The sequence below is a fragment of the Thamnophis elegans genome, chromosome 1 (genome assembly GCF_009769535.1).
Source record: "Thamnophis elegans isolate rThaEle1 chromosome 1, rThaEle1.pri, whole genome shotgun sequence".
NCBI lineage: Eukaryota > Metazoa > Chordata > Lepidosauria > Squamata > Colubridae > Thamnophis > Thamnophis elegans.
In genome coordinates, this window is record NC_045541.1 from 54,021,353 (window position 1) to 54,037,771 (window position 16,419).

At 39.8% G+C, this 16,419-nt stretch overlaps 1 protein-coding gene across 1 annotated transcript in view; it reads left to right on the top strand.

Moving 5' to 3' along the window:
• The window catches only part of SEMA5B (semaphorin 5B), a 623,924-nt gene that overhangs the window by 340,181 nt on the left and 267,324 nt on the right, over positions 1–16,419 (top strand). The window lies entirely within an intron of this gene.

The window sequence follows — 16,419 nt, forward strand, 5'->3', positions numbered from 1 at the left end:
TAGGGGGGATAAGACTGAGCCCTGAGGCACCCCATATGTTAGGGGCCTAGGGGACGATCTCTGCCCCCCCACTAACACCGACTGCGACCTGTCCGAGAGGTAGGAAGAGAACCACCGCAACACGGTGCCTCCCACTCCCACCTCCCGCAGTCGTCGCAGAAGGATACCATGGTCGATGGTATCGAAAGCCGCTGAGAGGTCAAGGAGGACCAGGATGGAGGAATGTCCTCCATCTCTGGCTCTCCAGAGATCATCGGTCAATGCGACCAAAGCGGTTTCTGTGCTGTAACCGGGTCTGAAGCCTGACTGGAAGGGGTCGAGATAGTTTGCTTCCTCCAAGGACCGTTGGAGCTGAAAGGCCACCACCTTCTCAACAACCTTCCCAAGGAAGGGAAGGTTGGAGACTGGGCGATAGTTATTAAGAACAGCTGGATCCAAAGATGGCTTCTTTAGGAGGGGTCTCACCACCGCCGCTTTCAGTGCGGCGGGGAAGTTCCCCTCCCGAAGAGAGGCGGTCACAACCACCTGGATCCAGCCTCGTGTCACCTCACTGCTGTTAGTAACTAGCCATGAGGGACACGGGTCCAGTACGCAGGTGGAGGCACTTACAGCCCTCATGGCCTTGTCCACATCCCCGGGGGTAACATCCTGAAACTCAACCCAGAGATGTTCCACCTGATCCTCTTGTGCCTCGGCTGGAACTGCGGGGATGGAGTCCAAGTCCGACCGAAACCGAGCAATTTTGTCCGCTAAGAATTGGGCATAATCCTCAGCTCTGCCCTGCAAGGGTTCCCCCGCTTCCCTTTTATTTAATAGGGAGCGGGTTATCTTAAACAGGGCGGCTGGGCGGGACTCAGCGGATGCAACCAAGGTGGCTATATGAGATCTTTTTGCTGCCCTAAGTGCCCTGGTGTATTCCTTGGTGCAGGTGGTAACCATTGCTCGGTTCGATTCGGACTTATCGGACCTCCATCGGTGCTCTAGGCATCTCCTCCGGCGCTTCATCTCCCGGAGTTCCTCGGTGAACCAAGGAGGTCTCTGGGATCCGCCGCCTCGGAGGGGCCGTAGTGGCGCAATCCGGTCGAGGGCCTCTGATGCTGCCGAATGCCAAGCAGCCACCAGAGTCTCTACCGGACTGTGGGCGAAAGTATCAGGAATGACCCCAAGCTCCATCTGGAACCTTAGCGGTTCCATAAGTCGCCTGGGGCGGAACCACCTGGTCGGTTCCTCCTCCCTACAGTGGGGGTTTGGTCTCCGGAAGTCGAGCCTCAGTAGGCAGTGGTCTGACCACGACAGGGGTATGATGTCATTACCCCTCAGACCAAGGTCACAAATCCACTGCTCCGAGAGGAATACGAGGTCGAGCATGTGACCCGCCGAATGGGTTGGGCCCCGAATTACTTGGGTCAAGCCCATGGCTGTCATGGAAGCCATGAACTCCTGCACCCCATCAGAGTTTTCACCGAGCGAAGGCAAATTAAAGTCCCCCAGGACTGCACAAGAATGGGGCATGTTTGAAAGAATAGTTGTTGTCATATGTTCGTGAATGCTGTATGTCACCCCAAACACTGTAGCATGTCATCTTTGACAAATGTGTTACAGATTCCCCATTACTGGTCTATTACCCCAAAATAAGACCTCCCCGAATAAAAAGCCCAATTGGGCTTTTGAGCACATGCGCTAAAATAAGCCCTCCCTGAAAATAAGCCCTCCCCAAAAATATTGCAACACAGCAGCAGCCATGACGTGTCCACGCTCACTACCTCCTGCACCTCAAAAATAATAAGACTTCCCCAAAAATAAAGCCAAGCACTTATTTTGGGGATCAAAAAAAATAAGACCCCGTCTTATTTTTGAGGAAACACAGTAGTTAATTTGAGTTGCACTAACGGCAGGCTGGTGCGCACTCACATAGCTCAACGTGCATAAGCAGTGGGCCCTGTCCCTCTCCCCTCCCGCTAGGCTAACAAGCCGTAAAGGTTGCGGGCTGCTGTTTCAGACTAAGAATTGAATAGACTATTTGGGGGGGGGGGGAGTGAAAGAAAGTAATGAAAAAGAATTTCATTGCATTGTTTGGGATCTGGTGATGTCTCTATTTTTAAGAAAAGAAAACTGAAATCACAGTCAACTTATAGTCAACTCATTGGGATAAACAGTCACAAGACAGGAATCTCGTTCTCCATATACTTACTATATAAAATTTCTCCTGCAAGAGAGATTATTTGGATCTCTCTGCTATCTTCTGCTGTTACAGAGAGTGTGTAAACTCTGAAATGTTATCATTTGTAATGTGAATGTTTGTGGGTTAATATTTATTTTACTGTTCATTGAATTCTGATGCTTAAATGGAGCGTAGCATTGCAGTTAAAAATCCTATGTGGCTAGAGTGACCATAGTCAATTTGTGCTCCATGGGGAGCTAATGTCTTCTTGTAGCAATTGTGAGAATTAGTTCTTCCACTATCAGCAAGAAAATAAGAGACTGGTAGATCTGACCTCTGCCAAAACAAAAGGCAAATGGAAAAGAAAACTGTGTATGTATGTTTCTTTTTTAAAAAAGAGGGGGGTAGCATGCAATCTTAATCAGGTCAAGAAGAGGAGTAGGCCCACAAAGTTCAAGTGTTGTGAAGCACAAGCATTCCATTCATTACGGAATTCTCAACTTTCATTATTAAAAAGTACAGATCAAGAGTTCTAGAATTGGAATTCTAAACTTTCATTATTAAAAAGTACAGATCAAGACTTCTAGAATTGGAATTCTAAACTTTCATAAATAAAAAGTACAGATCAAGAGTTCTAGAATTCTTATGAACTTGCCTAAATTGTTCCAATCACTTCCCAGTTGAAATCTAACAACCATATTACTCTTGTCTTGGTGGCTTTCTGAGAAAGCCTTTTATAAAAGTGGTGATTTTTTTAAAAGTTTAGTTTACCATTTCTTGGCACTTTATTTAATGGAAGCATTTGTTATTTTGACTGTTCACTGCTTTTGGAAGTTCCACATTGGTCAGAGGTTTGGGATGAAAAGTGGCTCCCTAAATTTGTGATTTATTTCTACTGGGAGCTGAAGGCAATTCATGCAACTGATGTTAGTTAATTTGGCAAACTCTAGAATAATGTGGTTAGGCCTCCAGTTTTGGTAAATTAGCAGAAGTCTGCTTTAAATCCCAGAACATTTGTTTCCTATGATTTTAAAATTATATTCACACACATACACACAGTATACTGGATACTTCTGTGATTGCTCGATGGGATTAATTGTGGTTCCTATATTGGAGATGAAATTCAACAGTTGTAACATTAGCCTGTAATGATTCAGACTTGTCCTCGTATTTCTATAGTTTGGGCTGAAATGATTCATGTGAAATCATTTCTGCCCAAACTGAAATTCATATGATTCTGAAATCTATTCTATGTGTTTTCTTTAGTTATAGCTTTAATATTTAGAATTTATCAACACAAGCAATGTGGAACTTTGAAAGATGGAGTCTTGCCAAAAAAAACCCCATATAATATTAAAAAGAAGCAAATATACTTGAATTATTAGAATTGAACAATGTCTGAATTATTTTATTTTTGACAAATGATTAAGGAAGAAAACTTTCAAGCAAAGAATCAATGTCTTGGGGGTTGTTCTGTTTGTAATATAATTTTCCAGGCCTTTTCTCCCATTCTCTATTTCCCCCCTCATCCTTCCATATTTTAAAACTTATTAATGCCAATATGTTTAAAACTATATTAAACAGTTTTTTTGACTTTACTGAAAATCTTTTTCTGAAGGATTGAAGAGTAATTCTTCCTTCATGTTTTAAAGTGTGAAGATAATTGCTCTTTAATGTTACAGCTGTTTGTATTTTTAAAATATATATTTATATATATGATACATATATATAGGTAACTTGCTATTATATCTGATCCCACATGCTTCATAGCTTTGAAATTTGTTAGATGTTGGCCAGTTGGTCATTAAGATTAAAGGGAATTTTGTATGGAACACTTATGTTATTTTGCTTTATTGACAATATATTATCAGTTTATTGCATTTTGCTAATTTTTAAAGAGAAATTGAAAGTTCACCTTATTATCATCTCTGTTCAGTTTCTTGGGGAGGGGGAAATTTTTTCCTTGCAATATAATATTAAAATCCCACAAATTGCTTGAGTTATTTCTGCAATTTGTGATCCCCCCTTTTAATATGAAGCTCATGTTACAAAGGCACCCCAGGTGGACATGTTTAAATTAATCTTGTAATAATTGATTCAGGAGAGATTTGAAGGACGGAATTTGCATCCAAGCCATTATGAGAGCAAATCCTCTAAGACCTAGCTGAACAGCTCAGCTCCTGAATAACGTACAACTTTGACATCAATTTGGCTATATGTGTAGATGGGGGCAGAAGAACAGAAAATTGTTCAGATTTGAGAATGATAACCTCTGTTTGTGAAGAGTGAAGGGTAGCTGGCAGTGAAGGCTGAAGAAAAGGAAGGAAATATTATCAGTGTATGTGCTCTCTGGAGTTATGACAATGCAGCCCTCCATCTACAGTTCTCTCTGATCATCTTTCCCTTTTGCAGCTATAGAAGGTGACCTTGTATAACATTTCTCCCCACTTTAGACCTATAGATTCTCTTCATGTGTCTATAAATGGGCAGAATTAACTGTCCTAAAATGTCTTTAGACATAGCAAATCCATAGCTGCAGCATGTTGAGTGTGTAAACATTTAAGTTGAGGGCAAGATTGATAGATGCTTTTTTGTGCAGAAATACAAAACAGAAGAGTGCTTTGCTAAAGCTACTTGAATTAGAGCTGAGATTCAGTGCTTGTTCAGGGAAATGAATACAGTGGTTTGTATTTTCTCAACTTGCCTGCCTATGGGCTACTTTTAGAGTGCACGTATGAAAAGGTTTTGGCAGTGAGCCAATTGCCACTTTGGAGACATTTGATGAAGTAGAGGGCTCATTTTCTGGAGCAACTATGTAATTTAGTCTTGATATATTGAAGGCCTTTAAAAGCCCAGTAAATGAAAATGTTGAAATCCTGATTGTATATTGCAACTCTACTGGGAATAATTCATTGTTAAGTACTTAAGCCAAAATTAGTGGAAGTATTGAACTGATGAGAGAAGACCTCAGCAGTATCACTGACCTTATATTGACTACACTTGAGTACAATTTTTAAAAATTATAGAAAGGAGAAGCTGAGCTATTCAATAGGTTCTTGAACAGAAGCAAATGTTCTTTTCATACTAGAGGTGTTAATCAATTGACTTATACAAGAATGTCTTTCATAAGTCTTTTGGGAAAGTAGAAGGTAATTAACACTGTTGACTGTTCTCGGCCATCTACCTATTATATCAAGATAATTTTGTCCAATGAAGTGGATTCAAAATTTATGAAATCTTATTATGCAACAAATTTACTAGTCTTTTAAATATTAAGAATTGGAAAGTAGTGATTTTTAGTTACTGCATTTATAACACTTTTCAAATTATTTATAATTTCATTTTCCAGAGCCACCCATCATCACTAATTCTGGATGATTCAGGAAACTAAAAAACGACCACCACCAAGTACAATATTGTAAAAATGCAAAAGTAAAGTAAAAAGTGATAGCTACGGGAGCGGTAGAGGAAAACGAACATGTTGTATATACACAGAATCAACCCCATTGTGGACATATCCTCTGACCTAATCTACGGTCTGTGGATTCAGGCTACATTTATTGGAATTTCAAATTGCAATTGTGTTCAAAGTGTGTTATGTTTCTAGCTACTACATATTTAAAACAAAGTAGTTCATTGACATATATTCTTTGACGCTGCTTCTCTGTAGTGTTGAGCATTATATGAAAAGAAGCTGCCATAATTCCTAATGCTTCATTATAGAAATTGCAGAAGTGCTTTTAATAGTAGCAATGGAGAATATGGAAGCCAGAAAAACTGTAGGATAACGCTGTTCTATTATTGGGAGGCTTATGTTTAATAAGCATTGAGTTTTATCTAATCATTTCTGATTGGATTCTGTGACCAGTAGGAATTATTTCCATAAGCAAGCATTCATCAGGAAGAAGGAACATAATATTATATCAGAGCAGAACTCCTAATGCATCATGGCCTCTTTCAAAAACAAACAAACAAAAACTGGAAGCAGGCAGACATTCAAGAAGACAAATCCCTGATAAGTACAAAATAATTCTAGCAACAGCTGTGCATTAAATGCAAGCACTATAAAAATATGGATTGATTTTAAACTCAAGTTTTATAGTTTGTTGCAAAGAATATAGCAATAGCACTTTGACTTATATACAGCTTCACAATCCTTTACAGCTCTCTCTAAGCAGTTTACAGAGTCAGTGTATTGCCCCTCTGGGTTCTCATTTTACCGACCTTAGAGAATGGAAGGCTGAGCCGGTGAGAATCGAACTGCCGAACTGTTGACAGCCAGCATTCAGGAGAAGTAGCCTGCAATACTGCATTCTAACCACAGTGCCACCATGGCTCTATATATAGTTGAAGAGATGTCATCTAGGCTTCCTACTTGGTTGTTGAGAGTCCGTCCTTCCTTCCTTCCTTCCTTCCTTCCTTCCTTCCGTCCTTCCTTTTCTTGGCAAGGCTTTTTAGAAGTGGTTTGCCATTGCCTTCTTCCTAGGGAGGGAGGGAGGAAGAGGGAGAGACAGAGAGAGAGACTGGCCCAAGATCACCCAATTGGCACAGTGTCTAAGGTGGATTCAATCTCATGGTCTCCCGGTTTCTAGCTTCTGTCTTAACCATTACACCAAACTGGCTTTAACCATTAGTAGGTAGGTAGGTAGGTAGGTAGGTAGGTAGGTAGGTGTGTGTGTGTGTACAAATACAGATATAGATATATAATTGCTATTATCATTCATAACTTGAAAAAACAAATAAAATTAACAATAGCTGTGGTAAATTGGAATCACACTAGGGTTTTGTAGATTACTTTGTAAAATGGTATTTACGAGCAGATCCCTAAAAGATATGGCTAGCTAGGATGTTATTTGTTTTGTTTCATTTGAGAGAAAAATAAAATTAATGGCCCTGTTAATCCCAATTTCTGTTATGGTGGACACAAACACACTCAATGGACATATTGTACAGCTTCTTTAATTATTTCTGTTTTAGAATGGTTAATTTTATGGTTGTAAAAAAAAAGAGCTCTGAACACTCTCAAAAATAATGAAATATTTAAACATGTGACTTTTAAATTTTATTTTACTTGCTGTCTCATTTCCAGGCTCATTTTGCTACTGTATTTTAAAGCACTTTTCTTGACCCTGAGGGCTATAAATGTTCATACTGAATGAAATATTAGATTGTCTACGTTTTTATATGTTTTGTGAACTTTTGAAAATTACTTTTTAGTTATAATTAAACCAGCTGAGTGGTTAGGAGATCAGGGAAAAGGAATTATTCATTTTGGTTAAAATAATTTTTAATAATTAATTAATGCATTAATACTAAACTGTAATTAATTAATTAAGATGTAATAATTAAGATGTAAGCTTAAGATTTAAACTTTATGTGTAAATTTTATAATACAATCCAGCCAAGTAGTGAAGGCCATCTCTCACCATCTTAAGAGAAGAGTATCCAGAGTTAATATTACAATCCTTTCTGTGAATTTCTCTGGCATAATCTGTTTATCTGCAAGCATCTCATGTGCAACACAACACACATGGGAAGGTCCAATTGCATGGTGACTCAGCTCATGTTACATTCCAGAGATGGCACTTGTGCATATTTAAACACGGTGGTTTCAGAGCATAATAAGGAATGTGGAGAAATTATAAATATTATGGTTGATTCCATTGATTTTTTATTTTTTGGGTGTGTTATTTTACTAAGCTTTGGCTTTGGATCTTTGTGACAGTTTTATAGGCAAGACATTATGTGCTTTGGTGGCAAGGGGAAGCAATTTTGATTTGCTTGTTTACTGGCTGTTTATTTTTCTGCAGGGCTATTGTGCAACTGTGTGTATTTCCAAGGAAGATGCTTTCTGCTAAAATAATATCCAACCTGTGTGTAATAAAGGGTGTTGTGGAAAGGAGCCCCATTGGCATGTCAATGCAGAAAGCTAATGTAGCACAGCGGTCATCTGTTGCTGGGGGTTCTACATAGTAAAACTGTAGTGCTGAATATAATTGGGGATTGGGGTTAGAAGAATAGGAAAGCAGTTGTTTGTTTTGTTTTATTTTGTTTCATTACTTGTTTTTAAATGTGGCTCAGAGAATAATTTTACAATAGAATAACAGAGTTGGAAGGGACCTTGGAGGTCTCCTAGTCCAACCCCCTGCCTAGACAGGAAACCCTATACCATTGCAGACAAATGGCTATCCAACATCTTCTTAAAGACTTCCAGTGTTGGAGCATTCACAACTTCTGGAGACAAGCTGTTCCACTGCTTAATTATTCTAACTGTCAGGAAATTTCTCCTCAGTTCTAAGTTGCTTTTCTCCTTGATTAGTTTCTACCCATTGCTTCTTGTTCTACCCTCAGGTGCCTTGGAGAATAGTTTGACTCCCTCTTCTTTGTGGCAACCCCTGAGATATTGGAACACTGCTATCATGTCTCCCCTAGTCCTTCTTTCTATTAAACTAGACATACCCAGTTCCTGCAACATATTTTTTAGCCTCCAGTCCCCTAATCCTCTTTGTTGCTCTTCTCTGCACTCTTTCTAGAGTCTCCACATCTTTTTTACACTGTGGCGACCAAAACTGAATGCAGGATTCCAGGTGTGGCCTTACCAAGGCATTATAAAGTGGTATTAACACTTCCCATGATCTCGATTCTTCAGAAGGTGATGCTGTATTTGATAGGCTACCGTGAGCTACTCCAACTCATACTTTGAAGGCCTACCTGATTGGAGTGTACTTTTAATATGAAGGCTTTAGTCCATCTGATTCAAAGTTTATTATAAAATAGCTGTTTAAAAAGTATTAAACTTGTAAATTTGGCTTTTCTGCATGTGCATCTTAATTTTCAGGGGCATATTATTTGTGATAGTTTCCGTAGGGTGAAATATTGTAGATAAAAGTGTCGGAAGAAATATCCATCTGGTTCAATTCCAGCTGGGAGAAAGACACTGGAAACATGGGGGCTGATTGGAAAGATTGGAAACCAGAGGTGGGTTGCTCCCAGTTTTACTACCAGTTCACTTCGCGTGTGCTTTGCCAAAATACCACTACCAGTTCAGTGGAACCAGGAGCAACCCACCTCTGAGCAGAACCATATGGGTTTGTGGGCAACTGACAAAGTGGAGTTGAGGTGGGGTATACCTTCTTTGGGCTTTGTATTTGAGCTTCCTGTTCCTGTGCAAGAACATGTATTCTATTGGCTGTCATCAAATTCCTATGGGGTCATGTAGGGGTTATGTAGGGGTCATAGCTGGCTCTATAGGCAAAAGATGAAAAGCAAATCCTAGGTGCTTGTCTGAGTTAATTTGGTCAGCCTCTTGTTTATTGTTTATCTGAGCTCCTAGGTGAAGTTTGGATTGCTCTGGGTTGATGCAATGAAGGGGCTTGTGTTCTGAACAGGTGTTGGGCAATTGCTATTGTGGCTTAATGGCTTTGTCCTGTTTTGGATCTTGAATAATGGGCTAATCCTACCTTTCCGCTTTTATTCAGATTTTGCTGTAGGGAGTTTCAAAATATCCTGTCAAATGGATTACCAAATCTGCATTTCTAAAAGGTGCCTCAGTTTCTGCTTGGGGGCAGGGAAATTGGGGCTGCTTCCTACCTCTAAAAAAACATGTTTCTCTATTTCTCATCCATGGAAATGTAATATTCTGCCATTTTTAATATTCCTCAAAATATTTCATTATTCTATGAGAGGGGGTTCACTGACAAAACCGCGAAGCCCTTTTCCGTGCCAACATAACTGCGGAGGGCAAATCCACGTCATCTGAAGTGCTAAGCAAAATGCGACCCTAGCGCACTGACATAACCGCGGAGGGCAAATCCGCGCCTTCCGAAGCGCTCAGCAAAATGCTTTTACTAGCATTCAAAAGCTAAACCTAACCCTAAACCTAACCCTAACCCTAACCTTAACCCTAACCCTAACCCTAACCCTAACCCTTACCTTAACTTAAATTGGCTTTCTGTCACCGCGCTGTTGTAAAGCGCCCTTCTGTCGCCACGCTGTTGTTGCCGCGCTGTTGTTGCCGCAGTGATGACATCGCGGTTTTAGCAATGCGGTTTTGTTGGCGCAGTTTTGTCGTGCGCGCTTTTGTTGGGTCACAATGAGAGGGGGCTTTCCACAAAACAAGTAGATTTTTCAGCATTTTAATTACCGTAGTCAATCTAACTAACCGGACTGATTTTTTTAAAAGGATCTGATAAAGTTTAGCTAGGTTTGTTTCAGGTTCAAGTTTTATTTTTTAAAAAATTTCACAAGAGGAGTCTTACCCGCTGTAATTATAATTTCATTCTTTGAAAAAATGATCCTGTCAACCCAGTGAAACAATCCAATTTAGATTCTATTAACTTTTGAAATAATAATATACCAGCAAACATTATGTCTGATGTTTGTTACTCTAAAAGCTATCTAATTTCTCTCCATTTCTGTTAAGCATCATTATAGTCTAGTGCCTATGAAAGGAGTAAAAATTGAATGTTGTGTTTATAAATTATAGTTAATTTCAGCAACTCTGGGACGAATTTAAAATAATAACACCTGTGAAAGTCTTATCTGAACATTTGTAACCTCCTTCCACATTTCATCTGAAGAATGTAAATATACATATACTTCAGGCTTTAACATAAAGTGATTTTAACATAAGTCACTGTTCTCCTCCCAATCCATTTTAGGTTTGACAAAAAAAAATGGAAAACTTAGAAATGTGCCCAATGCTTTGTATCCTTTGAATTCGGTGAATAAAATTAATACCCTGGATTGGAATTGGGTGTTTTAAAAACAGATTACTTTAAATTTGGTATGAAAAAGCCTGACTTTTTCACATACTTTACTCCATATAGATTATATTTTAGCTCTGGTTTTCTAGCCATGTGCTTCTACATTACAGGCAATAGTACTGTACATACGTATGTAGAAACCTGATACCATACAATATGTGGAGGAATATAATGAATCACAGCAGCTCATACGGTGAAGGCTGCCCCCTTTCAGAAGAACATGTTATGTAAACCAAAATGTTTAGATTTACGCTATATCACTGATGTTTCTAAAAGAAAGAATAGCTAGATAGAGGGGGCATGAAATGTGGCCAACCATTTACCTGAATGTATTCATGCTTTGAAGTCAAAAAGATGAAGCCCACCAATTGTTGCAAGCAGTATTATATTAACCCTTTGTGATAACATTCATGCATCATCCTTTGTGATAGCATGCATATATGCAAGTGTGTACTTGGCAGGTGTAGTAAATAATGTAATGGGCACAATGGTTAGGGTGCTGGACTGATACTGGAGAGACTCAGCTTCAAAGCTTACCAGATAGCCCTCAAGCAGTAACTCAACCCAGGTCACAGGGTGATTGGAAGAAAAAGATGGAGAAAGATGTTCTGGGTACACTACATGTTTCTGAATGGAAAGAGAGGTTTTTAAAGGTAACATCCTAGGTGAGATTTTATTTGTTTTATTTGAGGATCTTTGGCTCATTGTTTCCTTGATTCTGGTATATATGCAATGTATTTGTTGGTATTTTTCTGGGATAGCTGTTTGAGATTTGTAGAAATGTTGAGGCATCCTTAATGATTCCTGCTGCCATTGGAGTTGGAGGATGATTAAGGGTTTTTATGTTGTGGATTTTAAATGTATCCTGCCTGGAATCACCTATGTATGAGTTGGATACCCATATAGGTTTGTTAAATTAATTGGTAAGTTGTAAATTTGTCCGATGGGTCTATAATTAAGTCAGAAGGGTGCTTTTTTAGAGGCAGCTGAACTTCCTGTTTTTTCTTTGAAGACGGTTCGCTTCTCATCTAAGAAGCTTCTTCAGCTCAAGAAGTTTCTTGGATGAGAAGTGAAATGTCTTCAAAGAAAAAACAGGAATTCCAGTTGCCTCTTGAAAATACACCTTTGGGACAAATACTGCCTGGATGACTGAGAATCTCCATAGACATCTTTAGTATGATTAAGTGTAAATATAAATGTGACAAGGGAAGGAAAGGGTATACACCAGTAATGGTATTCTATTTTCTTCACTACTGGTTTGGTAGCGGGAGCATGCGCTTCTGGGCATACGCAGAAGCAGAAGGTCATTGATGACGTCTGGGTGAGTGGGCGGAGTCTCGTGCTGCCGCCACTACCGATTCACTCAAACCGTTGCAAATACCATCTCTGGTATACATCATTGAAAAAATGCTGTCAAGACAAGAGTATTAATATTTTTCAAACTATACTCCTCCTCCTCCCCCCTCACTGATACAATGAATTCATAAACGTATAGAATATTAGGCAGGGATAAATAAGCACCTGAACTGAGAGTCAAATTGTTTCTCAAGGAACAAATTAGGAGGCTGGATCAGTTTGGCAGTATTTTAGTATCTTTTGATTGTACCCAATACCTTCTGAAATGTTTTACAATAGAAGCTTTTCTGCATCTTCAACCCTATTGATTTACAGCTCAGTATTGAAACAATGTCATTGAGGTTTTATGGTAAGCAGTTTAATTGTGTAAAAGCTAAAGCGAATTGTGGTTTGCAAATTAAATTGGAGATGGATTTTTTGTGTCTCTCTCTGACATTTAGGCCTCATTGCCTATTTGGTTTTGCTACATTCTTCCTAGATTCCTCTCTTTCCCCACTCCCTTTCCCCACCAAAAGAAATACATTTTTACATTTGGATTCTCTCGCTCTGTAAATTTCTGAAAAGCTGAAACAGCTATCATACTTCAGCAAATTGTGTTAGGAAAGTAAGTGAAATCCTTAGAATCCTTGACTCATACTGTCACACTTGTCTCCCCACCCCAACACCCTGGGGCAGTGGTTCTCAACCTTCTTAATGGCGCGACCCTTTAATCCAGTTCCTCATGTTGTGGTGACCCCCAATCATAAAATTATTTTTGTTGCTACTATGTAACTGTAATTTTGCTACTGTTATGAACCATAATGTAAATATCTGATATGCAGGATGTATTTTATTGCTGTAAATTGAACATAATTAAAGCATAGTGATTAATCACAAAAACAATATGTAATTATATATTGTGAAATATTTATTTCTAATTACAAATAAATGAAATTTTGTCTTGAAGCATGGTGTAGCACAGGGGTTGGCAATCTTAAACACTCAAAGAGCCATTTGGATCAGTTTCCCACAGAAAAGAACACACTGGGAGCCACAAAACCTGGGTGGGTGAGGCCAACTCAACATCACTCCCACCCAGTCATATGACATCATCCCCCCAGACATGCCTACCCAGGTTTCATGGCTCAGTGTTTTCTGTGGGAATAGGGTCCCTCTCACTTCTCTCCCGCTCCCTCTCATTTCTGTTTTTCTCTATTTTTCGTCTCCCTTTCTCTTCTCCCTTCCTTCCTTTCTTTCCTTCCTTCCCTTTCCTTCTTCCTTTTTCTTACTTTCTCATTGAACATGATAGCAAATCCAAAATAAAGTTATTAATTGTAGGAAATTGCTTCTCTGTAATCTTTTCATTAGTGAACTCTAAGTTAATAGAAGCTGGCAAGATTGTACTAACAGCAATAGGATATACATTTTGATTTCTTTTGAGTTTGACAATATAATACATTATCCAAAATTATAATCTTATTTTCAGATGCATTTTTTGTCATCTCTGTTATTTTCTTTAAAAAATATCAGACTTGCTTCCAATTTGTGACTTCTGGCAAACTGCAGTTTTCTTGGCAAGAGATCTAGCTTGCCATTGCTTTTCTCATAGGTCTGAGAAAGTCAGTCTCTCTCTCTCTCTCTCTCTCTCTCTCTCTCTCTCTCTCTCTCTCTCTCTCTCTCTCTCTCTCTCTCTCTCTCCTTCCCCCTGATTTGTTTCCCTCTCTTTTCCCTCTCATTCTCTCCCTTCAGCTCTCTTTCATTTCTTTCTTCCTCTCCCCCTTCCCCCTCTAATTTGTTTCCCTCTATTTTCCCTCTCTCCCATTCTCTCCTTCCAGCTCTCTTTCATTTCTCTCTCTCTCTCTCTCTTTCATCTCTTTCTTGCATGTGCAAGCAAAATACCCTCCTTGGCCGGGATCACGGTGGCAGGGACAGCGACTCTTTCTGCTGCCGCCACTGAGAAGTGAGTAGCTGGCTGCGCTGCACAGGAGAGCCACGCTGTGCAGGAGACTCCTCAGCGCCAGACTCAGGTCAGCACCAGCCGCAGTCTCCTTCGTGTTTGCTCAGGAAAGAGCAGTTGTCTCTGGATACAGAGAGGGAAGAATTCCAGGGCCCGGTGCAAGGAAAGTCCTGTACAGTGCAGGAGAACTGGGCACGTTGTGAACTGCTGCATTTGCAACCTGTTAGTAGTAAAGTGATTAGTATTTTTAAACCTGGCTCTCCTCAGTTTGTCCACCCAGGATTCTCCCTAGCCAAAACAGCAGCATCCCAATCTTAGAATTTTTTTTTAAAAAAAGCTCTGAACATCTGATTATTACCTCAGACATTTGAACCAGGAAGTTAGGTGGCTCTCCTGGTGATGTGGCTTTTTGTTTGGAAGGTTCTTGTTTTAACCAAGGCATTGTGGATTAAAGCAGTATTACAAGATTTCACTTCATTTTAAGTGAGAGACAAAAAGAGAGCAGGGTTCTAATTCCTGTTTATTTACTAAACACAAACACACACAAATATAGAAGTTTGTAAAAAACTGGTGCCCAATACAGCCAATAACATCTTTTTCATGTCAAGCTCTACTTCTGGTGACTTCACAGAGCTGGCATGCAGTTTCCTTGGCAATGTAATGGTTTGCCATTGAATTTTCTAAGGGTTGTCCAATGCCGCAGATTAGCTGGTGTAGTCTTTCATCGAAATATGACCATTGCCCAACCCTGTTGTAAGAAGAGTAGCTGCATTTCAGGAGTGACCTAGTTAGCTTTGTCCACCTAGATCTGTGATGGCGAATTTATGGCACATGTACCAGAGGTGGCACACAGAGCCCTCTCTGTGGGTACGTGTGCCATTGCCACTGCTCTTCTGGTTTCCGGCGCATACATGGGCACCGGCCAGATAGTCTCCATGTGGCCGGAGCACCGGAAAACAACCTGAAAATGGGCCAAAAATGGCCTGAAAATAGTCCAAAAAATGGCCTGAAAATGGCCAAAAAACAGGCATGTTTTGGGGGTTTCTGGCACTCCAGTGCGCATGCATGCACGCACGTTCCGGTTTGGCCACTTGGTGCTGAAAAGGTTTGCCATCACTGACCTAGTTCCTTCCGCCCAATTTCAGACTGGCTGCACAATGTTATTTAATCTTTCCTATTAGCCAATAAGTATTATTTTCCAAAGAATGGGGAGAAGAAACTTCCAATCTTTAAGGAACTTTAAATTTCCTTTTGTGAAATTCTTGATCAATCATCAGGGTTCTCATGTAAAACCATTATAATCAATTCATTCATGCTGTTAATGGAGAAAGACTTAATTATAGCATTGTACCGGCCTAGAGAAATTGTATCCCAGGTTTGTTGTTGGGGAGGGAAGATTCATCAAATCTTTTTTCTTCAGTTGCAGTGATTGTGTGTTGCAGGATGACATAGAAAACATATTACTCATTTGCAGGAATTTTGGGTATGCGAAATAGTTCAAAGAGGACTGTGACTGGCAGAAACTGCTATTCTAATACTGTGAAAGAAAAGGAGGAGTTCTGCGGTGCCGGGCAATCTTTCACTTGTGACCTTTCCAAGTGATAGATATTATGTATATTATCCAGAAGGTGAGAAATCTTTTCTCGGCTAATTAAGGACTGGATGTTTTCTATGTCAATGTGGAGTCCAGCAAGTAACATGTCTGTGCTGGCTCTTTCCATTCTATTCTCCCCTTCTGCTGCTTGTCTTCAAAGCACTTTTCAAGTTTTCCAATTATTAATGAGGCTGATGTTATTAATGAGGCAAAAAGGACAACTCTTGAAAATTGGCTGGGGCTTCCCTATGTAAGTAGGAGCTCGGACTACCAGTGGTATGACATGGTTGAATATAGCATTATGACACCATCCTAAGTTGTGGTTTACTTAAAACTTTAGCTTGTTCAGTAAGTCCCAATTGCTTTGCTTAACATACCAGGATAAGCCACAAATTGGAGTTTGAAATTCATGGTGGCCTGGTTACTAAATCACAGGCAAGCCATGTGTTGATTACCACAATATTTGAACTTAAACTATGTATATAGCAATAGCAGTTAGACTTATATACCGCTTCATAGGGCTTTCAGCCCTCTCTAAGCGGTTTACAGAGTTAGCATATTGCCCCCACAGTCTGGGTCCTCATTTCACCTACCTCGGAAGGATGGA